Here is a 24549-nt window from a genome sequence, read left to right on the forward strand (position 1 = left end):
GAAGAGGGTCAATGGTTCTCAGATACCTTCCAGCAAAGAAGGGGTAAATATATGCACACTCGAGACCAGCTTTTCCTCTTCCTCATTGAGGAGAGCCAAAAGAAGAGATGCTGAGGGCACAGTTTCAATTTATGTGGATTTGGCAGGGAGAGTTTATACCAAAACACACAGAATCAAGAGGTGAATTTGTTTTTGTTTTACAGACAGAGTCTTGCTCTGTCATCCAGGCTGGAGTGCAGTCATAGCTCACTGCAGCCTCGACCTCCTGTGCACAAATGATCCTCCCACCTCAGCCTTCCAAGTAGCTGTGACTACAGCTGTGCACCACCATGCTCAGCTAATTTTTTATTTTTACTTTTATAGATATAGGTGTCACTATGCTGCACAGGCTGGTCTTGAACTCCTGGCATCAAGTGATTCTTCCTCCTCAGCCACCCAAAGTGTTGGAATTATACAGGCATGAGCCACTGCCCCAGCCTTGTTGCTTTGGAAGAAAGAATATAGCCATTGTTTAAGAGCCTTGACTCAAGCCAAACAGATCCTACTCTTCTCCATCTTCATCTCAGTTTTGTCATCTTTCTGGTGTGATGCTACCTGTTTCATGAGGCTGTTGTGAGAATTAAAGAGTTTTGCAAAGCATTTTTGGTGGTGACTGTTTGTACAGTGAGCACTTACATACAGTACCTCTTGACTGTGGCTACTCTTGACTTTGGTTTAGGCAAAGTGGCACTGAGGTCAGACAGACTGAGGAAGACAACCTCTTTATGTCCTTCTAACAACCCTATATGATTCCCAAAGTGGTCATTTCTTCTAAGGTGGGTAAAAGTTGGTGGTCACAAGACTAAATTCTATTACTTTATTATTAGATGTAGTTGCATGTAGTTGTTCCTTTCTTGAGACAGCAGGAAAAAATGTTTAAGAAATGTAGTATGTCATCACTGATATCTCTTCCAGGACACAGTGGGATAGGTGTAGAAGGCTCAAATGGACAACACAAATTGTAGCTCCACTTCTTCCTGAAGTAATACTGTAGATCCCAAAAAGATAGACATATTATACTTTTTAAAAATCCTCTAAGTAAATGCACTCTACAATAGTCTATGAAAATGTAATATGGGACACACTTATAGTTTTTATATCATCCTTTTACATAAAATTGTTCCTTTCCCATGCGTAAAAAGGAATACAGTCATCCCCACTTATCCTTGGTTTCACTTTCCATGGTTTTAGTTGCCCATGGTCAAGTGCAGTCAGACAATATGACATCACTAGTCTTGTAAAATAAGGGTGACTTGGCCCGGTGCGGTGGCTCACGTCTGTAATTCCAGCACTTTGGGAGACCAATGTGGGTGGATCATGAGGTCAGGAGTTCGAGACCATCCTGGCCAACATGGTGAAACCCCGTCTCTACTACAAATACAAAAATTAGCCGGGCGTGGTGGCACATGCCTGTAGTCCCAACTACTCAGGAGGCTGAGGCAGGAGAATCGCTTGAACCCAGGAGGCAGAGGTTGCAGTGAGCCGAGATCATGCCCCTGCACTCCAGCCTGGCAACAGAGTGAGACTCTGTCTCAAAATAAAATAAAATAAAATAAAATAAAAAGGGTGACTTGAACACAAGTACTGAGATACTGCAACTGTCTATCTGAGAGCAGATCTGACTACTAAGTGACTAATGGGCAGGTAGTGTATACAGCATGGATATGCCAGACAAAGGAGTGATTCACATCCTGGGCAGGATGGCAGAGATCCTCTCGCACTACTCAGAACAGAGCACAATTTTAAACCTATGAGCTGTTTCTGGAATTTTCCATTTACGTCACAATGCCTACGTTATTTATCTCATCTCATTTCATCTCATCACATAGACATTTAATCATCTCGCATCATCACATGGAAGAAGGGTGAGTACAGTACAATTAGATATTTTGAGAGAGAGAATATATTCACATAAATGTTATTATAGGATATTATTATATTTGTTCTATTTTACTATTAGTTCTTGTTAATCTCTCTCTGTTCCTAGTGAATAAATTAAACTTTATTATAGGTAGGTATGTATGGGGGAAAAAAACATAGTATTTGTAGGATTCGGTACTGGCCAGTTTCACCCATCCACTGGGGGATCTTGGAACATATACCCGTAGATAAGGGTGTCTACCGTAGTGGAATAATGTCTTCTGATCTGCTTCTCCCCATTCTTTCTAGAAGCTTAGGCTTTGGTAAGTCACACAAAAGTTCAGAAATGGCAGGTGAACACTCAGGGGGATGCTCATAATAAAAATTCAGCAATGGAAACTATGCGATGTATTGTCTTACTCACCCCTCCTTTGTATATCTCGAAGTCAGGTTCAAGGCAAGCTACGGAACCTCCTTGCTCATCTAAAAAATAAAAAGAGGCTGACCCTGTTTATCTCACAGGCCTACCCTGGTAAATTTTGCCCAAATTAAATTCGATTTAAGCCTCAAGTTGCCAAGGAGTCACCATTCCCCTGGGTTGGCAAAAAGGGTTTACTTATAGAATCCTTGATGAGTGTGCTTGAAAATTTCAAAGAGAGAAGAATGACAAGGGTCACGGCAGCTACTAATTGGACTAGATTAAATTTATCACTAGGCATTTTCCACAGGGTATCAATTTAATTATGGAGCGACCATGTAGTGGAACAAAGATCATTTTTCAAAGCAGTCACTGAGGATGGGCCCTGCAGAATGACAGTCAACCTCTTCTTGTTTTACATGTAGGTGGTGTCCTCCCTGGCATTTTTATGGGGTAATATATTACCAAAAGAAGGTCTATGATAGGTGAAAAAGTAAAACTTGGGATAATTAGGGAGTTTTATAAGCTCATGAGTCATGTCCTTTCAATAGCTTCTTGGAATGTTCAGTATGGCTCCAGCTCTAGATGGTGTATGTGGAGGCCCGGGCCCTAGACCCTGCCCCTCACATGGTGAACAACTCACCTTTCTCCCCCTTTTTAAAAACTTTATTAAGGGTTAATCGGTATACAAAAAGTTACACATATTTCGTACATACTTCTTGATGAGTTTGGATATATACATACACCTGTATGTAGACATCACCACAATCAAGGTACTAAACATGTCCACCACCTCCAAAAATTTCCTTGTGTTCTTTGGCGGGTTTTGTTTTGTGCTAAGAACACTCAGCCTGAGATCTGTCCTCCTAACAGTGGCTCCACATTGCCTTTTCAGAGAAATTCCAAGCTCCTTCACAGAGGCCTCCTGGTCTACTCAGCTCACCATGTTAGCTCATCTTTGGAAAACTCTCTCCAGCTCACATCAGAGTTCTGCCCATCGGACCACTTGCTAAGTCCTCTCTACCTCCCACACCTCTGCCCACGTTAAGCCCTTTGCCTAAAGTACTCCTCTGGCTCCTTCTGTATGCCCTTAGCCCTAACTCTTTTGCTTAGATAACACCTACTCATCCTAGGATCTTTTCCTCAAGGCAGCCAGCCTTCCTCACTCACCCCATCCACCGAGAGCACCCAAAGTGCCTTACTGACATATCACTTATTTCACTGTATTGTAATTATCCTTTTTCCCCCATTAGATGCAGTGAAAAACGTGCATCTCTCTTCTTCACCACTGTCTCCCCCTCTGCCTGGTACATGGTAGTCCCTTGGTAAATATTTATTAAATGAAAAAAGGGAGATCATCAAAAGACTAAGCTCATGCTACTAGAAGGCAGAGTAAAGAGAGGATTACAACCTAGGACATGGTTCCGAGTGCCTGTGAGGGGCGTAGGAGGACATCAACATGACATCGCACTTAACACTTCTGTTCTTGCAGAACTCATTTAAAGCAGGAACTGTTTGCAGGGCGAGAATAATAAATAAAGCTTACGAAAAAAAAAGATGTTTAGTCCATGGAACTAATCAGCAGACTCTTGCCTTTGCACTAAAGGTTGGCTTCCCTGGGCTCTGGTGAGATGCTATTCAGGTACAAGAAAGGACCTCATGCCCACAGCCCTGAGCAGCCTGGGAGACTAGGAATAGGGCCGCTTTGTCCACTGTGGTGGAGAGGGCTGCTGCGGTGAATGACTGAGACCTCTGAAAAGAGTTTCGGGGTGCAAAGCAGCCTGTTGGAATTAGATGTGATGATTGCTCAGAAAAGGGAGTTTCATTTTCATTAAATGGAAATATTTACTGCCCAGGGGCATTTGGTGAAAAACAGTTCGGTCTTGGGAAGTGGGGTCAGGCTCTGTGCCTTTGATAAAACTCATGCCAGCCTCAAAAAAAAAAAGCATGATGTGTCGCTATATGGGACCCTATGGTTGGAGGTCTTACAAATACAATGGGGCCAGTGTATTAAATATGGCCCTTTTCCCATGGAGCTGGTCATCATGATGTTTACCGTGTTTCAGATTCAAGGTATCTGATCTCACCATGGTCACATGGCCAAATATGTAACTCTCATTAAAAGATTGAGTTATATATTCAATATGGGGAAATCTCTATTCACTCTGGTGAACTGTGACATATTTTATTTATAATTTTTAATTATATGTATTTAAGGTGTACAACATGATGTTTTGATATGCATATACATAGTGAAATGATTATTACAGTCAAGCAAATTAACATATCCATCACCTCACTCAGTTACCTTTTCTTCTGGTCAGAGCACCTAAAATCTACTTTCTTAGAACCTGTTCGGTATAGGCACAATATTATTAACTTATCATCCTCATGCTGTACTTTAGACCTCTAGATTTCTTCATCCTATCTAACTGCAACTCTGTACCCTTTAAGCTACGTCCCCACTCTTTGTACCCTTTGTCCCTACTCTCCTTGACTCTACCGCTGGGAACCACTGTTCTCTCTGCTTCTATGAGTTTGACTCTTTTCTTTTCTTTCTTTCTTTCTTTTTTTTTTTTGAGATAAAGTCTCACTCCTGTGGCCCAGGCTGGAGTGCAGTGGCGTGATCTTGGCTCGTTGCAATCTCTGCCTCCCAGGTTCAAGCGATTCTCCTGCCTCAGCCTCCCAAGTAGCTGGGATTATAGGTGCACACCATCATGCCCGGCTAATTTTTTGTATTTTTAGTAGAGACGGGGTTCACCAAGTTGGCCAGGCTGGTCTCGAACTCCTGACCTCAGGTGATCCACCTGCCTCGGCCATCCCTCAGACTGCTGGGATTACAGACATGAGCCACAACGCCCAGCCGAGTTTGACTCTTTTTGATTCCACATATAAGTGACATCATCTGGTATTTGCTGTTCTGTGCCTGGCTAATTTCACTTAGCATAATGTCCTCCAGGTTTATTCATGTTGACATGGATGGCAGGACTTCCTTCTTTTATATGGTGAATGATATTCCATCATGTATATATGACACAATTTCTTTATCCATTCATCATGTATTGATAAACATTTAGGTTTATTCCATATCTTGGCTATTGTAAAGGATGTTTCAATGAACATGGGGGTTGCAGACATTGCTATGAGTTGCTGACTTCATTTCCTTTAGGATAAATACCCAGAAGTGGGATGGCTAGGTCATATGATGGAGGGATCTCTTGTTTACAGGGGTCACAGGGTAACTTGAGCAGTGCCCCTAGGGATATAGGAATGGCTTAGCAGCTCAGTCTAAGGTAGCCAAGAGAGCACAAGAAAGAAGGTGTTCCACTGCCTTCCACTGCACAGTGAAGGATGAATGTTGGTACTCCAGGGAAAGAGATTCTGAAAAGTGAGACGGGGTGTAGCAGGGGAGATGGCACCATGCAGTGTGAAGCACATGCCCATTCTTGAATGAAGCTATAAGCTTCCTGTGTACTAAACACCTCTCGCAGTGCTTCTCAGTTCTAACACCCTGCACAGGAAACACAGAGATGCTCCATAGTTGCCTGTTGAGTGTTGGTGCTCTTGGGATGTGCAGGGCTGACTGCAGGGTGTCCTCAGTTTCCAAGGGCAGGTGCAGGATGCAGTTGTAAATGCAAGGGGATTAGGGAACATCTCTAAAGCCACTAATAAACACACAACTCCTTCAAAGAAAAGGTCCTTCATGACTTCTCATGATGGAATGATGGTTCCATTTGGTAATGCTTTGAAGCATATTATTTCTACCTCTGACTGATGGCTTTCGTCATTGAATCCTCCAGCCATGTGTGTCTTTGCTGTTTGTTTTTGAGTATTTATGGTCTATGGGTTGTTCAGACATATATTTTTATTTAGAAGTGAAATTAGCATCTGCTAGGCGACTATTTTAAATCTTGTAATTCTTGTAGCAGTTAAACATAGATTTTTTTCTTTCACGAGTTTCTGATTCACTTAATAAATATCTACTAAGATACTTTGCTAGACTGTGGGGATACAGAGATGAATAAATCAGGGCCCCCTTTCTCATGGACTTAGAGTCTAGTGGATGAGACTCATGTGAAAACAAATAAATATCGTGCGGGCTGATAAGTATAAGGATAGAGAGGTGTCCAATAGACAGTATGATGAAGTTGCACAGAGAACAGAGATAGTCAGCCAAGAGGACAAGGAATACGTGGTGTGGGAGCAGGGAGAGGAGTGTGCCAGCTGTAGGAAATAGCATGTCTAAGTAGGGCTGTGTCATTCTCTTGACAATAATCATCTTCTCCGCAGCACTGATCTTTCTGTGTGATATTCGCTGTGTTCTTTTTGAACAATTGTGGTATCCTCCAGGTTAACAAAGGAAATATTAAACAGCACCAGGCTCAGGACTAACTTTCATCACAGCAGCCCTGAGGGTTTTCACTGTATCCTGAGGAAACTCCTTGGAACCTCAGGGTGACACCAGTTTTGATGTTTTTACTGCACTGTCCTGCTGTGAGAGGTACTGCATTATAATAGACTCTTCTAGTACTTTCAGGAATAAAATCCACTTTGGATGTCACCCCTAGTCTCATATTGAAGTGAGTTTTGACCTAACTGGATCATGCTATTGGGGGAAGCTCTGGAGTATTTTGAATTTAACTAGTCATCCAACACAGTCTTCAGATCTTTAGTATATCTGCTTCTTTTTTTCTGCTTGATCAGTTTCTGAAAAAGCTATTTTAATATCCATCTTCGGTAAGGAATCTTTTTTCTCCCTGTGGTTCAGTCTATTGCTTCTCTTCCTTTTCTGAGGCTGAGTTGTTAGAGACATGCAGTCAGCACTCCATATCCATGAGCCGTGGACTCCAACAACCACCGATCAAAAATATTTGGGAAAAAAAGGATGGTTGTCTCTATATTGAACATGTATAGACTTTTCTTCTTGTCTTTATTCCCTAAACAATATAGTACAACATTTACACTCTATTAGGTATTATAAGTAATCTAGAGATTATTTAGAGTATGCAGAAGATATGTGTGGGTTATATGCAAATACTACACCATTTTATACCAGGGGCTAGAGCATCTGTGATTTTGGTATCCTCAGTGGGTCCTGGAACCAATCCCCCAGGGATACCATGGGACAAGTGTATATGTTTATGATGATCATATCATCTTTCTCTTTTTTCCTTTGTCATCTATACTGTCCTTTTTTTGTATTTATGATCATTGTATTTTGTCACCTATTAAGATTATACCCTAGCTTTCTAACTGTGTTTGCATGCGGTATCTTTTTCAACTTTTAACTTTCAACCTTTTAACATCATTTTTGTTTTAATTGAGCCTCTTTATAAACAACATGTAGGTGGATCTTTTTTTCTTCTTTTTAATCTGGTAATTTCTAGAGGCTTAAAATTTTATCATTTTAACTACTGGTGGTAACTGTAATTTTATAACTGGTTTCTGCAATTTTGTTTTCTATTTTTCATTTAATGTATTTTTTGTCTCCCTTGAATTCCACTGCATAAATTTTCTTCATGTTCTTCTGATAGAATAATATGATAACTATCACTAAACTTAGAATCTCCATTCATTCTTTAAACTTATCAATATCTATCTCTGTCATCTCACAAGACAAATATTTTAGCATGTTCTGACATCCCTTCAGTCTCTCCCATCCAGCTTCATTTCCATGATATTACTATTGCCCAATTTTTAGCTTTTAATTTTTATGGATACACTTTCTTTTCTTTGAGCCTAGCCATTTTTTAATCTAAAATAAAAGTTACCAAGATATTTGCTCTTTTTTTTTTTTGGAGATGGAATTTCGCTCTTGTTGCCCAGGCTGGAATGCAATGGCATGATCTCTGCTCACTGCAACCTCCACCTCCTGGGTTCAAGTGATTCTCCTTCCTCAGCCTCCCGAGTAGCTGGGATTACAGGCATGCACCACCACGCCTGGCTAATTTTGTATTTTTAGTAGAGACAGGGTTTCTCCATGTTTGTCAGGCTGGTCTCCAGCTCCCGACCTCAGGTAATCCACCTGCGTTCGCCTCCCAAAGTGCTGGGATTACAGGCATGAGCCACCGTGCCCGGCCTCATCTTTCTTTCCATATGTCTTTCAGTATCAATCTGATTTTTCTGCTCTTTTTAATGAAGACTTTTTTCTATGTGTTTTGGTGTCTTAATGTGAAAAAACTGAGATCTTGTGGATGAGAGGTTTGCTTCAGATTCAGATGACAATTTAGCTGAATATAAAATTATAGGTTCAAAGATATTTGAAAATCTTACTTCACTGTCTTTTTTTACACCCAGTGCTGCTACTGTGACTTCTGATATCATTTCATTCTAGTTCCTTGGTGAGTAATCTGCTTCCTTTCTAAAAAGATTTTAGAATTTTCACTTTGTCTTTAATGTTGGTAAGTTTTACTGTGTTAAAGGATGGAGTTAACTTATCTCTCCTGTTTGATACCCTTTAATTCTGGGAAATTACGTAGTTTGCCCTTTCTATTTTCCTTTTCCTTTTCTTTTTTTTTTTTGTCCTGTTGGAAATCATAGTATCAAATATTGGTAATTCTTCTCTCCCTCACATCTCTTAACTTTTCTTCTGTATTTTCTGCATCCAACTTGCTGTTTATCCAATTTACTGTGTTTTTTGTTTCATCTGTTATTGTATCCATATATAATATTTGTATGCAATTCTTTGTTTCATATTATTGTTTCCTATTTATCTTTTTAAGTAGAGTTATACTTATTTTAAATCTTTTTGTGCTTCTGTTGTAATACCTCTGCTTTGGATGGTCCATTTTTTGTCTTTCATTTATAGTGTGTGTACTCCTCAGTTATGAAGTTATTTTGACCTATAAGCTCATGTTTCTTTGGAAGAATCAGTTACTCTGGTAATTTTTTGGATAAAGGGCCAAAAGTCAGCTTAGTACTGGAGAATTTCAGGATCAGGTTGAGGAATATACTCTGAGGGCAGCCAGGAGCCTGTGCATCATAGACCCACTCATGGTCCCTACCACTCTCCTACTCAGGGTTTTACTTTCAGACCCTTATGGGAGTGGTTTTCAAGCTTCATTGTGAATCTGAATCACCAGAGAACTTATTACAGTACAGAGTGCTGGGTCCCACCCCCAGAGTCTCTTGCGTGGCTTGTTCAGGATGGACCTGGTGATCGGCATCTCTAACAAGTCCCCCAGTGATGCAGATGCTGCTGGTCTTGGGACCACATTTTGAGAAGTGCTGCCTTAGGGAGTGCCACAGTGGGAGGAGTCAGGTTCCCTGAACTGTAACTCACTGATTATAAGGGCAAGAAGGGGAAAGAAAGAGAGAGTGATTGTCCAAGGGGGGGCTGATCAGAGCTCACTGATCTTCAAAGATTCACCCCGGCAAGGTTTGGCACTGCCAAGTTATCCCTTCTGTACACACCTGGGGCTGGGCTCTTCCTGCAGACGTCCAGGTGGAAGGTATCTGCCTAAGACATGAAGGGAAAAGGCAAGAGCAGGGAGAGCTTTCCTCTGACCTCCTTCACTTTGTCTGCGGCTGTCTTCTTGATGCTCACCCACACACGCTCAAGATGGACTTCAGACTTTTCAGCCATTTCTCACTGCTTTGTTTTCATTTTCATTTTTTCACTTCTTTACCTTCATTCTTCCACAGCTGTTTTGCAGGGAAGGAGCAACAGTCTATGCTAGCTCACTAGCTTGAACTCTGAAGCTGTCATTATGAAACCCTGTTCAACAGTTTCCTCTTGATGTTAAACTAGAGACAGAAAATCCATACCTCAAAAGGACAGGAGGAGAACGGCATATCACATCTAGAGAGGCAGAGAGAGCCACGTCATGCTGGGCCCTGTAGGATAGGAGGGAATTTTTACAACAGTGTATCAGGAAACACTGATGATTTATTTAGAAAAGAGACATCACTCGATTTACATTTTAAGATCACTCTGGCTGCTTTACAAAGTATAGATGGTGGTTTGACAAAAATGAAAGCAGGGAGACCAGTTATAAATTATCTAAGCGGGTGATTTGAACTAAGATGGTGGCAATGGAGATGGGGAGAAGTGAATGGATTAAAGATACATCTTGGACATAGATATGATAGAATGTGCTGATGAACTGGATATGAGGGAAGAGGAAAAAAAAGAAGTTGACTCCTAGTTTTTTAGCTTGAGCAACTGGATGGGGACCGATGCCATTTCCTGTGATGGGAAAACATGTAGGGGCATGAGGTGGGGGCAGGGGATGGAATGGGAGCAGAGATTAATGGTTCTATTTAATATATGTGAAGTTTAAGACTTAGTCATACAAGTGGAGATGTGAAATCAGTGGTTGGCTCTACTGGAGCACACAGGAGAGTGCAGTTGGGAACACATATGTAGGAGTCATTGGCACATAAATGAATAAAACCAATGAAGGAATCTGTGTGGATGGAAAAGGGGAGAACCAAGTCCTGAGACAGGGTTCCCTCTCTGCTGTTTGAGTGAAGATGGAACATTAAAGTGCCCCTTGGGGACATAAAATACCCATGGGGGACATTGTGAACAGGATTTCAACATGAGGTAGGAAATCAGACAAAGTGACTTCCCAGTCCTGAGCTTCTAAATTTCTTTCTTCCCAGAGTCCAATCTGGATGCTTAGTCTTTCTCACAGTGCTCACATTTTTAGTTATTATGAGTCACTAAAGACTTAGTAATGGTTTTAGAGCATGGTGATGTGCCTGCTTACTGTTTGGGGATATTCCAAGTGGCTGTGATACTGTAACTATGACATTTAGATAAATGGCTTCAACGCAGTCCTGTGGTCCCCAGAATACCCTAACAGCTGTACTCTTATACATTATTTCATCCCTGATGGCTTCCTCCATGAACCAAAGAGCGGCATCCCTAATCCTATGAATTCCCGGACATTCATTTCATATGTTCTTTTCTTCCTGCCCTTAAAAAACGCCCTGAGAGCTATGTTTTCATGTTTGATATTGTCAAAGGAATATAAGCTGCCTCAGATCATTGGCCAAATCCTGTGGAATCAGGAGCATGCTTTTTTTTGAATACATATTACTTTTAATTTTTCTATTGGAAGTCAGTCCAATAGAGAGAAACATGCCAAAAATGTAAATAAGAAAATGCTTTGCCATTCAAAATGTATTGTAACTGCCCAGAACAGTCCAATCTCAGGCCGACCCAATGGTACCTGGAAACCAGATCCTTCCAGCAGGGCTGGTGATGAATGTGCTACAGGATGCATTTTGTGCTTTCTCCAGAGAGGTTCCTCATGTTGATCCCTTGCCACAGAAAGTGCAAATCACCAGTGATTCCCACACATCCTTATCCCATGGACTTTGGCTCCAACCAGCAAGCAAAGCTGCCTTCTGAGAATTTTTGCTCATCCAATCCTAATACTCAAAATGAAAACTTCTAGGAAACTAGATTTATCCTCTAAAGGTTCAGCTAATTGTCTGCATTTAAATTTTGCTCAAATGGAAGCGGTAATTCTCTACACTTGCTGAGGCAGAATATGTATGAATGTAAACTCACTGTAAATAAAGCAACCAATTTTCTTTGAGCTTCTTAAGGAGAAGCCTAATTTGGTGACCCAAATTGTGAAGAGGAGTGTTGTTGGTTTGAAGACCTCGGAGTAGGAAGGCCTAGTGACTGTGTCTTTCTCTGGGCCTTTTTATTTCCGGCCAATGCCACACCATCATCTTATACATTTTTGTCAGTTCTGTGTGTCTGCACCTTTTCTAATTCTGTGCTAAGTATACTTAAGTAATCTCCATGTAATGCTAAGATTTTTAAAAAATACTTGTTCCCTTTACTTTTCATCCCTTATCTTACCTCTCATATCTTATCTCATTCGATAAGCTCATCAAAATAGATCCCACGTCTGCCATACTACAGTCTACCTCTTGCTGCCGAAAGGTAAGACGGGTATGGAGAGGGTTCTGGGAAGATGGTAGCAGAGGCAGTGTCGTTTTTCCATTCTGTCTATATTCCCACATTAAAATAAAGCAACTAAATAGCAAAGACAAAAGCCCGGGAACATTTGTAACACAACTCAATGAAAATATATTCCCGGCACCCCAGCAAGCCACAGGGCCTGCCTGGTGTCTGTGGGGGAAAGAAAGAAGCAATGATGGACCCAGTGTTGGCAGTGACTGAGGGAACTGAGAACAAAAGGACCCCAAATTGCCATCAGGAATTCCCAGGAAAGAACAGAGTACTTTAAGAAGCACGCTAAAACTGGATGGGGTTCTGCTGACTCCAATACCAGGTCAGTGTAAGAGGCTCAGGGCAAGAGGGACTGAAGGATCCAGAGCCTTTGAACCCTATGGACACTAGAAACTGGCCCAGCAGAGCTCCCTCCTGGGATGGGGCCCACACTGAGGAGGGGCTGCTGGGATGAGGTCAGAATTGAGCAGGATGCGGACAAACAGAGAGGAAGAAAAAATAAATTCCAGACCAAAGCCAGGGAGGGAGATAGAGCCAGGAAATCCCAGGACGCAAGCTGCCATTTACATAAACTATCAGAAAAAAACAGAAGAGGAAGCGCAGTGGAGCTAGCATGACTTTCCTGAGCCCCATCTCATTCAAAAAGTTTAGAAAAATCAATTTCACAGGAAAATGAGCATGAGAAAAATATTAAAGTCAAATCCCAGGCAAAGTTATTATAAGAAAAAGGAACGCAAGGAGCAGAATAAAAATTCTACACAATGAAAGTGTGACGGAAAAATGTGCCCACAAATTGAACAAAACTGAAACCTGGCATTTCAAAATGGTAGAAAATTATATACGATGTGAAAAAAAAACCATAAACCAGAATTAGCAAAACTCAGAAATGAGGAAAGAATTCAAAATAAAAGAAAAAGTCATTTCAAAAATTAAGATTAAACTAGAAGAAACTCAAGAGCATATAAACGTAGTGTCATGCCTTAAGAGAAATAAAAGGTAGAAAGGATTCTAAAAGTTAAAAGAAATGAAATGATTTTTACAAAGTGAGAGAAACTGACAAATATTGAAGATGGGATAAAAGATCAAACATACAGCTCATAGTAGTCCCTTACAGGATTAAAAACCCCACAAAATCCAAAGCAATGGAACAAAACAAATATTGAAAACTACAATTCAAGAAAACTTTACAGAAATAGAGAAAAATTGAAACTGCATATTTAAAGAGCATTTTATACCTTAAGGAATTTCTTTTTGCCATATGGTTGATCATTTTGCCCACCTTCAATATTTGTCACCTCTCACATTTTTTTATCATTTCATTTCATTTTAACTTTTAGAATATCTGAGAATAATAATCCCCAAATGACCAACACCCAGATATTTTCTTGTAAAGTTATGGGAGTTTAGAGAAAAGAAAAAAATTTATTTGAGCACATAGGAAAAAAAAGAGTGTATGTTTTTTAAATGAAAGAAAAAAGATAATCAATTTTTTGACAGCAGTGCTAAAAGAAAATGGAGTAACATTATTATTATTATTATACTTTAAGTTCTGGGATACATGTGCAGAACATGCAGGTTTGTTACATAGGTATACATGTGCCATGGTGGTTTGCTGCACTCATTAACCCGTCATCTACATTAGGTATTTCTCCTAATGCTATCTCTCCCCTAGCCTCCCACCCGCCGATAGGCCCCGGTGTTCCCCTCTCTGTGTCCATGTGTTCTCATTGTTCAACTCCCACCTGTGAGTGAGAACATGCAGTGTTTGGTTTTCTGTTCCTGTGTTAGCTTGCTGAGAATGATGGTTTCCTGCTTCATCCATGTCCCTGCAAAGGACACGAACTCATCCTTTTTTATGATTCCATAGCATTCCATGGTGTATATATGCCACATTTTCTTTATCCAGTCTATCATTGATGGGCATTTGGGTTGGTTCCAAGTCTTTGCTATTGTGAACAGTGCTGCAATAAACATACGTGTGCATGTGTCTTTATAGTAGAATGATTTATAATCCTTTGGGTATACACCCAGTAATGGGATTGCTGGGTAAAATGGTATTTCTGGTTCTAGATCCTTGAAAAATCGCCACACTGTCTTCCACAATAGTTGAACTAATTTGCACTCCCACCAACAGTGTAAAAGCGTTCCTATTTCTCCACATCCTCTCCAGCATCTGTTGCTTCCTGACTTTTTAATGATCGCCATTCTAACTGGTGTGAGATGGTATCTCATTGTGGTTTTGATTTGCATTTCTCTAATGACCAGTGATGATGAGCTTTTTTTCATACATTTGTTGGCAACATAAAATTTCATGTTTGTTGGTCTTCTTTTGAGAAGAGTCTGTTTAACCTGCTCAAGTAAAGGAAGTGTCATCCTAGGATTTTATATCAAGTCTAAAGGACATCCACTCTTATCAACATGCAAAAACTCAAGGAATATTGTTCTCAATAACACTTCCTAAAGAATCTTCTGGAAACCAAGCTTCAGACAATCACACGACTAGAGAGACACTAACAGTAAAAACTGGTGTGGAGCATTACAGTAAGTGGGGCAGGCTCAGAGAGTATAGTGTATCTGTGCTCCGACAATATAGATACAGCCCAGTGATAAAAATGGAGGAACAGGTGGCTCATGCCTATAATTCCAGCACTTAGGGGGGCCAAGTTGGGAGGACTGTTTGAGGCCAGGAGTTCAAGACCAGCCAGGGCAACATAGCAAGACTCTCATCTCTACAAAAAGCAATAAAATAAAATACAAATAGGGGAAGAATGAAGCACATACCAAAATGTGTTAATGCTTTCAGTAATCATATAGGTCATAGTATTAGGGGTGTTATTCAGAGGCTGTTGAGTAATGTAACATAAAACAAATGAGCAATTATGGTATACTGTATTTTAATTCTATTTTCCTGGTGTCTTTGAAAACTCACATTCTGGCTGGGCACAGTGGCTCACACCTGTAATCCCAGGATTTTGGGAGGCAGAGGTGGGCAGATCACTTGAGCCTAGGAATTTGATACCAGCCATGGGCAACATGGCAAAACCTCATCTCCATTAAAAATACAAAAACTAGCTGGGTGGGGGCCAGGCACGGTGGCTCACGCCTGTAATCTCAGCACTTTGGGAGGCCGAGGTGGGTGGATCACGAGATCAGGAGATGGAGACCATCCTGGCTAACATGGTGAAACCCCGTCTCTACTAAAAATACAAAAAATTAGCCGGGCGTGGTGGCGGGCGCCTGTAGTCCAGGTACTCGGGAGGCTGAGGCAGGAGAATGGCGTGAACCCGGGAGGCGGAGCTTGCAGTGAGCCGAGATTGCGCCACTGCACTCCAGCCTGGGCAACAGAGCGAGACTCCGTCTCAAAAACAAGCAAAAAAAACGAGCTGGGTGGGGTGGTGTATTCCTGTAGTCCCAGCTACTTAGGAGGTTGAGGTGGGAGGAGTAAAGGAGAAAGTGGCAAATGAGCTCAGGAAGTAGAAGCTGCAGTGAGCTGTGATTATGCCACTGCACTCCAGCCAGAGCGACAGAGTGAGACCCTGTCTCAAAAAAAGAAAAGAAAACTCACATTCACAGGGCGCAAGAAAGGAGCTCAGATGTAATAGGGGAAGTTAAGCACACACCCTAATGTCTTAGAACTGAATTGGAAATCTCAATATGAACTCATAAAATATTTTATGTATGTGTCCATCTATCTATTGGCATACAAATATTTCTTAGTTCAACTGCCAATCCAGTAGCAGTGAGCATGCCTCACTCACTGATAGAAACCAACCCTCCTTGGAGAAACAGTTGCTTCCAAGTCTAAGCCGGAAATGTATAAGATGAGCCTGGGGTCTCTTATAATACTAGAGAGCCAGGAAGTTATCAGAGACCACAGGGGTCAGGCAGGGGAGCACAAATTTGATGTCTGGCATTCTCCTTCCCCCAATAGTTTAAATAGTTATCATAATTAAAATTTTAAAAATCAAATACGTGTCAGAATTCCTTACATTTACTTTTGATCAGCAAACGTTAATAATGTAGGCATGGAATGCCACCATAATCTTTTTAGTAGTTAGTATTTCTAAAGGTTTTACTGCAGCCTCCTTCAGGCCTACCCAAGAGCCGTCCTTGATCCAGAATTTAGAGGCTCCTGCCTGATGTAATGACAAAAGAAATCCACCAGGGGGAGAGATAAGCAAGTATGTAAATCACCCGTCTATATCGGGGGGATTGACTCCAGGACTCCCAGAGATACCAAAATTCCAGGATGCTCAAGTCTCTTAGGCAAAATGGTGTGTTATTTGTATATAACCTATGCACATCCTCCATATACCTGAAACCATCTCTAAATTACTTATAATACCTAACACATGTAAATGCTATGTAAATAGTTGTTATGCTGTGTTTTTTACTTGTATTATTTTTTATTTATTTTTATTTTTTTCAAATATTTTCAATCTGTAGTTGGTTGAATCTGTGGATGCAAACTTGCGGATGCAGAGGGCTGATTACATAGGGGGAGAATTGATTTCTCTGCTTTTGTTTCATTGTTTTAAGACAATTTTATTTGAGAGAGAAATATTACTTTGGCACAGATTGTCTAATAAAGGTTTCTACTGAGACTGGTTTCTTAGCTCCTTCTTTTAAAGGATGTTGATAAACTTCCATGTCCTTCTAAGTGAAAACTGCTATTCACCTGATTATTATTATTATTATTATTTTTGAGAGACAAAGTCTTGCCGTGTTGCCCAGGCTGGAGTACAGTGGCACAATCTCGGCTCACTGCAACTTCTGACTCCAGGTTCAAGCGATTCTCCTGCCTCAGTTTCCCCAGTAGCTGGGACTACAGGCATGCCTTAAAAGATTTTAGAATACCTATATTAAACTACAACAATTAAAATATTGTTAAAATAATGTTACTACCTAAATATACACAGTTTAGTGGAAAGGAATAGAAAGTAAGGGATCCAGTGACATATAAGAATTAAATGAATGCTAACAATTGCCAGAAAAATTATTGGGGAAAGGATGGATTATTCAAAGATAGGAGAGTTAGAAGTCTACTTCACTTCACACCATATACCAAAAAAAAGAATAACCCAAAAACAAAAATCAATAAGGTGGAGTAATTTTTAAATGTAAAAAATAACATTCAATTACTATGAGAAAATATGTTTTATATTTATATATTCTTTTGGTCAGTAAGACTTTTCTAAGCATGATATCAAATGTAGAAGCCATTAAAAATATACTGATAAATATATCTGTCTAAAAACGAACTTCTATTTGGTGAAGAATACCTTAAAGAAAATTAAAAGGTAAACAACAGATTGGAAAAATAATCTATAACATATACAATCCAAAGTTTCTACTTTTAATATATGAAAAGTTTTCAAAAATAAGACAAAGAACCACCCAATGAACACATTAAACGTATTTCGGGTTAACGATGTCATGGATAAAAAAAATTAACAATGTCAAAGAAATAGAACAAAGGTGATAATTTTTTCCACATTGGATTGGAAAAGATTAAAAAGAACAATAATACTCGGAGTCTGTGAGAATGTGGTAAAGTTGAAAAGCATACACTATTGGCGCAATTACAAATTGGTACGACCTCTCTGGAAGATAATTCTGCGATATGGCTGAAGCCTTTGTAAAGTGCACACACTGTAACCCAGCAGTACCACTTCGAGAAATGTCCCCGAAAGAGATCGTCGAGTATGCGATATGGTGCACAAAAACGTTCAGGATTAAAAGACAGATAATGTTGGTGAGGATGAGGAGTCGTTGTAACTGTCATGCATTGCTGATGGAAATGGAAAACGGTGAAGACACTTCGGGAAACAGTTGAGAAGTTCCTCAAAAAGCTACAGTTACTTAGAAAAAAGTTTAACTTAGAGTTAGGCTTGGTCCTTAGGTGTATATTAAAGAGAAATGAAAACATATACCCACAAAACAGTCTTGTATAGGAGTGTTCAGAGCAGCATTATTCGTCATAGCCAAAAAGTAGAAATACCCCAGGTCTCCATTAACTGATGAATAAACAAAATGTGATATATCCATACTTTTTATTAAGTAATAAAAAGAAATGAAGTACCGATACACGCTACAACATGAATGATCCTTGAAAACATGATGATGAGTGAAGTCTATCACAAAAGGGCACATGTTTTATAACACCATTTAAATGAGGTGTCCAGATTAGGTAAGCACATAGAGACAGCAAGTAGATTAGTGGTTGCCTAGGGCTGAGGAGGGTGGGAAATAGAGAGTGAATGCTAACGGGTACAGAGATTTTGGGAGGAGATGATAAAAATGTTATAAAATTTATTACAGTGGTGATTGTACAACTCCATAATTATGCCAAAAACCGTTGACGTGTGCACTTTAAGTGGATGAATTGTATGGTATGTATCTTATATCTCAATAAAACTGTAATTTTTAAGATGTTCAGAATGATAGGCTTACAATAGGGGAAAAATCTGTGTGTTTTACCTCCTCCCTGCTACCACGTAATCCAAGCCATCATCCTCTCATCCTTAGATTATCGCAATGACCTCTTACCCCGTTTTTCTTTTTTATATTCTCGTCTCCTGCAGTCGACTTTCCACGCAGCAGTCAGAGTGACCCTTTTAAACACAAGCCAGATCACGCTGCTGTGCTGCTCAGAACCCTCCATGGACTCCTACCTCATGCAATAGCCACTGGGCACTAGTGGCCTGGCGACTACCTCTCTGACGTCATCTTCTAAGTATATATTTAACATACTTCCATATTAATAATTAAAAAAAAAAACAAGGAAAGGACCCAATTTTATTGAGGTAATTTACATGAGGATGCAATTCTGAAAACACGATGCAAGCATGGTTGTTTTCTCTCGGGAAAGATTCTCTTTTCAACATCCATGTCTTCACAGGGCACCTGAGCAAGGTGGCGGGGCCCATTTCCTTTGCACATTGTATTCTCCTTGTACTCTGGGTTTTTGAATCATTAACCTCATTGGCTGGCACAGTACATGCAAAGCTGCTGGTGGCTCACCTGCAGAATAATATAATATAATAATATAATATAATATTATATATAATATAATATATATAATATAATATATATAATATAATATAATATATTATATCATATATTATATATAATATAATATAATATATGATATAATATATTATATATAATATAATATAATATATGATATAATATATTATATATAATATAATATATTATATATCATATAATATATATAACATAATATAATAATATAATAAATAAGCAAGGTTATCTATAACTTTACCCCAACAATGGGATAGTTGTCTATCCTTTCAATACTTATGGTTTTGCTTACATTAAAATTGAGCTATTTTCTATAATATTTTATTATTTTTTCGCTGAAAAATAAATACATATTGAATACTTTCTGCTACATATTTTTACATCATAGATATTTCTATATCATTTTTCATCACTGTCTAGTATTTGTTGGTGTAGACATACTATAATCTTTTTTTTCCTTTTTTTCTTTTTTTTATGTATTTTTTTATTTTTTTATTTTTTTTTTTATTATCATACTTTGGGTTTTAGGGTACATGTGCACAATGTGCAGGTTTGTTACATATGTATCCATGTGCCATGTTGTTTTCCTGCACCCATTAACTCGTCATTTAGCATTAGGTATATCTCCTAATGCTGTCCCTCCACCCTCCCCCAACCCCACAACAGTCCCCGGTGTGTGATGTTCCCCTTCCTGTGTCCATGAGTTCTCATTGTTCAATTCCCACCTATGAGTGAGAACATGCGGTGTCTGGTTTTTTGTCCTTGCGATAGTTTACTGAGAATGATGTTTTCCAGTTTCATCCGTGTCCCTACAAAGAACATGAACTCATCATTTTTTATGGCTGCATAGTATTCCATGGTGTATGGGTGCCACATTTTCTTAATCCAGTCTATCATTGTTGGACATTTGGGTTGGTTCCAACTCTTTGCTATTGTGAATAGTGCCGCAATAAACATATGTGTGCATGTGTCTTTATAGCAGCATGATTTATAGTCCTTTGGGTATATACCCAGTAATGGGATGGCTGGGTCAAATGGTATTTCTAGTTCTAGATCCCTGAGGAATCACCACACTGACTTCCACAATGGTTGAACTAGTTTACAGTCCCACCAACAGTGTAAAAGTGTTCCTATTTCTCCACATCCTCTCCAGCATCTGTTGTTTCCTGACTTTTTAATGATGGCCATTCTAACTGGTGTGAGATGGTATCTCACTGTGGTTTTGATTTGCATTTCTCTGATGGCCAGTGATGATGAGCATTTTTTCATGTGTTTTCTGGCTGCATAAATGTCTTCTTTTGAGAAGTGTCTGTTCATGTCCTTTGCCCACTTTTTGATGGGGTTGTTTGTTTTTTTCTTGTAAATTTGTTTGAGTTCATTGTAGATTCTGGATATTAGCCCTTTGTCAGATGAGTAGGTTGCAAAAATTTTCTCCTATTCTGTAGGTTGCCTGTTCACTCTGATGGTAGTTTCTCTTGCTGTGCAGAAGCTCTTTAGTTTAATTAGATCCCATTTGTCAATTTTGGCTTTTGTTGCCATTGCTTTTGGTGTTTTAGACATGAAGTCCTTGCCCACGCCTATGTCCTGAATGGTATTGCCTAGGTTTTCTTGTAGGATTTTAATGGTTTTAGGTCTAACATTGAAGTCTTTAATCCATCTTGAATTAATTTTTGTATAAGGTGTAAGGAAGGGATCCAGTTTCAGCTTTCTACATATGGCTAGCCAGTTTTCCCAGCACCATTTATTAAATAGGGAATCCTTTCCCCATTTCTTGTTTTTGTCAGGTTTGTCAAAGATCAGATAGTTGTAGATATGTGGCATCATTTCTGAGGGCTCTGTTCTGTTCCATTGATCTATGTGTCTGTAGTGGTACCAGTACCATACTGTTTTGGTTACTGTAGCCTTGTAGTATAGTTTGAAGTCAGGTAGCCTGATGCCTCCAGCTTTGTTCTTTTGGCTTAGGATTGACTTGGCGATGCGGGCTCTTTTTTGGTTCCATATGAACTTTAAAGTCGTTTTTTCCAATTCTGTGAAGAAAGTCATTGGTAGCTTGATGGGGATGGCATTGAATCTATAAATTACCTTGGGCAGTATGGCCATTCTCACGATATTGATTCTTCCAACCCATGAGCATGGAATGTTCTTCCATTTGTTTGTATCCTCTTTTATTTCATTGAGCAGTGGTTTGTAGTTCTCCTTGAAGAGGTCCTTCACATCCCTTGTAAGTTGGATTCCTAGGTATTTTATTCTCTTTGAAGCAATTGTGAATGGGAGTTCACTCATGATTTGGCTCTCTGTTTGTCTGTGATTGGTGTACAAGAATGCTTGTGATTTTTGTACATTGATTTTGTATCCTGAGACTTTGCTGAAGTTGCTAATCAGCTTAAGGAGATTTTGGGCTGAGATAATGGGGTTTTCTAGATATACAATCATGGCATCTGCAAACAGGGACAATTTGACTTCCTCTTTTCCTAATTGAATACCCTTTATTTCCTTCTCCTGCCTGATTGCTCTGGCCAGAACTTCCAGCACTATGTTGAATAGGAGCGGTGAGAGAGGGCATCCCTGTCTTGTGCCAGTTTTCAGAGGGAATGCTTCCAGTTTTTGCCCATTCAGTATGATATTGGCTGTGGGTTTGTCATAGATAGCTCTTATTATTTTGAGATACGTCCCATCAATACCTAATTTATTGAGAGTTTTTAGCATGAAGGTTGTTGAATTTTGTCAAAGGCCTTTTCTGCATCTATTGAGATAATCATGTGGTTTTTGTCTTTGGTTCTGTTTATATGCTGGATTACATTTATTGATTTGCGTATGTTGAACCAGCCTTGCATCCCAGGGATGAAGCCCACTTGATCATGGTGGATAAGCTTTTTGATGTGCTGCTGGATTCGGTTTGCCAGTATTTTATTGAGGATTTTTGCATCAATGTTCATCAAGGATATTGGTCTGAAATTCTCTTTTTTGGTTATGTCTCTGCCAGGCTTTGGTATCAGGATGATGCTGGCTTCATAAAATGTGTTAGGGAGGATTCCCTCTTTTTCTATCGATTGGAATAGTTTCAGAAGGAATGATACCAGTTCCTCCTTGTACCTCTGGTAGAATTTGGCTATGAATCCATCAGGTCCTGGACTCTTTTTGGTTGGTAAGCTATTGATTATTGCCACAATTTCAGAACCTCTTATTGGTCTATTCAGAGATTCAACTTCTTCCTGGTTTAGTCTTGGGAGGGTGTATTTGTCAAGGAATTTATCCATTTCTTCTAGATTTTCTAGTTTATTTGCATAGAGGTGTTTGTAGTATTCTCTGATAGTAGATTGTATTGCTGTGGGATCGGTGGTGATATCCCCTTTTTCATTTTTTATTGCATCTATTTGATTCTTCTCTCTTTTCTTCTTTATTAGTCTTGCTAGCAGTCTATCAATTTTGTTGATCTTTTCAAAAAACCAGCTCCTGGATTCATTAATTTTTTGAAGGGTGTTTTGTGTCTCTATTTCCTTCAGTTCTGCTCTGATTTCAGTTATTTCTAGCCTTCTGCTAGCTTTTGAATGTGTTTGCTCTTGCTTTTCTAGTTCTTTTAATTGTGATGTTAGGGTGTCAATTTTGGATCTTTCCTGCTTTCTCTTGTGGGCATTTAGTGCTATAAATTTCCCTCTACACACTGCTTTGAATGTGTCCCAGAGATTCTGGTATGTTGTGTCTTTGTTCTCGCTGGTTTCAAAGAACATCTTTATTTCTGCCTTCATTTCATTATGTACCCAATAGTCACTGAGGAGCAGGTTGTTCAGTTTCCATGTAGTTGAGAGGTTTTGAGTGAGTTTCTTAATCCTGAGTTCTAGTTTGATTGCACTGTGGTCTGAGAGACAGTTTGTTATAATTTCTGTTCTTTTACATTTGGTGAGGAGAGCTTTACTTCCAACTATGTGGTCAATTTTGGAATAGGTGTGGTATGGTGCTGAAAAAAATGTATATTCTGTTGATTTGGGGTGGAGAGTTCTGTAGATGTCTATTAGGTCCACTTTGTGCAGAGCTGAGTTCAATTCCTGGATATCCTTGTTAACTTTCTGTCTCGTTGATCTGTCTAATGTTGACAGTGGGGTGTTGAAATCTCCCATTATTATTGTGTGGGAGTTTAAGTCCCTTTGTAGGTCACTCAGGACTTGCTTTATGAATCTGGGTGCTCCTGTGTTGGGTGCATATATATTTAGGATAGTTAGCTCTTCTTGTTGAATTGATCCCTTTACTATTATGTAATGGCCTTCTTTGTCTCTTTTGATCTTTGTTGGTTTAAAGTCTATTTTATCAGAGACTAGGATTGCAACCCCTGCCTTTTTTTGTTTTCCATTTGCTTGATAGATCTTCCTCCATCCCTTTATTTTGAGTCTATGTGTGTCTCTGCACATGAGATGGGTTTCCTGAATACAGCACACTGATGGGTCCTGACTCCTTATCCAGTTTGCCAGTCTGTGTCTTTTAATTGGAGCATTTAGTCTATTTACATTTAAAGTTAATATTGTTATGTGTGAATCTGATCCTGTCATTATGATGTTAGTTGGTTATTTTGCTCGTTAGTTGATGCAGTTTCTTCCTAGCCTCGATGGTCTTTACAATTTGGCAGGACATACTATAATCTTGATGAAGCACTTAATTCTTAATTTTTTATTATTCCGCATTCAGACCTGATCATGACATTTCTTCACCAGAAATAACTCTGTTGAAAGGAGGAAAAACAGGAAAGTATTTCAGGAAGCATGTTGCTTGACTTTTTTTTCTTTTGGTGCATACGTCAATATTTTGTGATTTTCCATACTTCCCAATAAAATGGCCTCTGAAACCTTGCAGGTGTATTGACGCTTAACTTGTTTCACAGCCATTTATGAGTTGATTCAGCCAGTCATCTACTTCCGAGACTCATCTTCACTAAATCATGACTTTAACGTTAGCCTTTCCTTTGTTTCTGGGGTTGAGAAGTGATGGTTCAGATTTCAAAGAAGATTCTTGTTTCTTGCATTTAGACCAACATAAATTAATGTGGGTGAGGGAATAACTTCGTTTTCTCCATTTCGTTGAATCGTGTTAGTCCTGCAAGCCATCTTATTTCTTCTAACTAATCTGCATAATTATTTCTACTAAAAAATTACCTAAAAATAGCTTTAATTGCTTTCCTTGTTGCAAAACTAATACATATCTATTGTAGAAAACTTTAGAAGATATGAATAAGCAAGGTTATCTATAACTTTACCCCAACAAT

At 39.3% G+C, this 24549-nt stretch overlaps 1 protein-coding gene across 1 annotated transcript in view; it reads left to right on the forward strand.

Moving 5' to 3' along the window:
* Positions 1-24549, forward strand: part of SLC35F3 (solute carrier family 35 member F3) — a 410117-nt gene that overhangs the window by 224315 nt on the left and 161253 nt on the right. The window lies entirely within an intron of this gene.

The sequence above is a fragment of the Symphalangus syndactylus genome, chromosome 19 (genome assembly GCF_028878055.3).
Source record: "Symphalangus syndactylus isolate Jambi chromosome 19, NHGRI_mSymSyn1-v2.1_pri, whole genome shotgun sequence".
Classification (NCBI taxonomy): Eukaryota; Metazoa; Chordata; class Mammalia; order Primates; family Hylobatidae; genus Symphalangus; species Symphalangus syndactylus.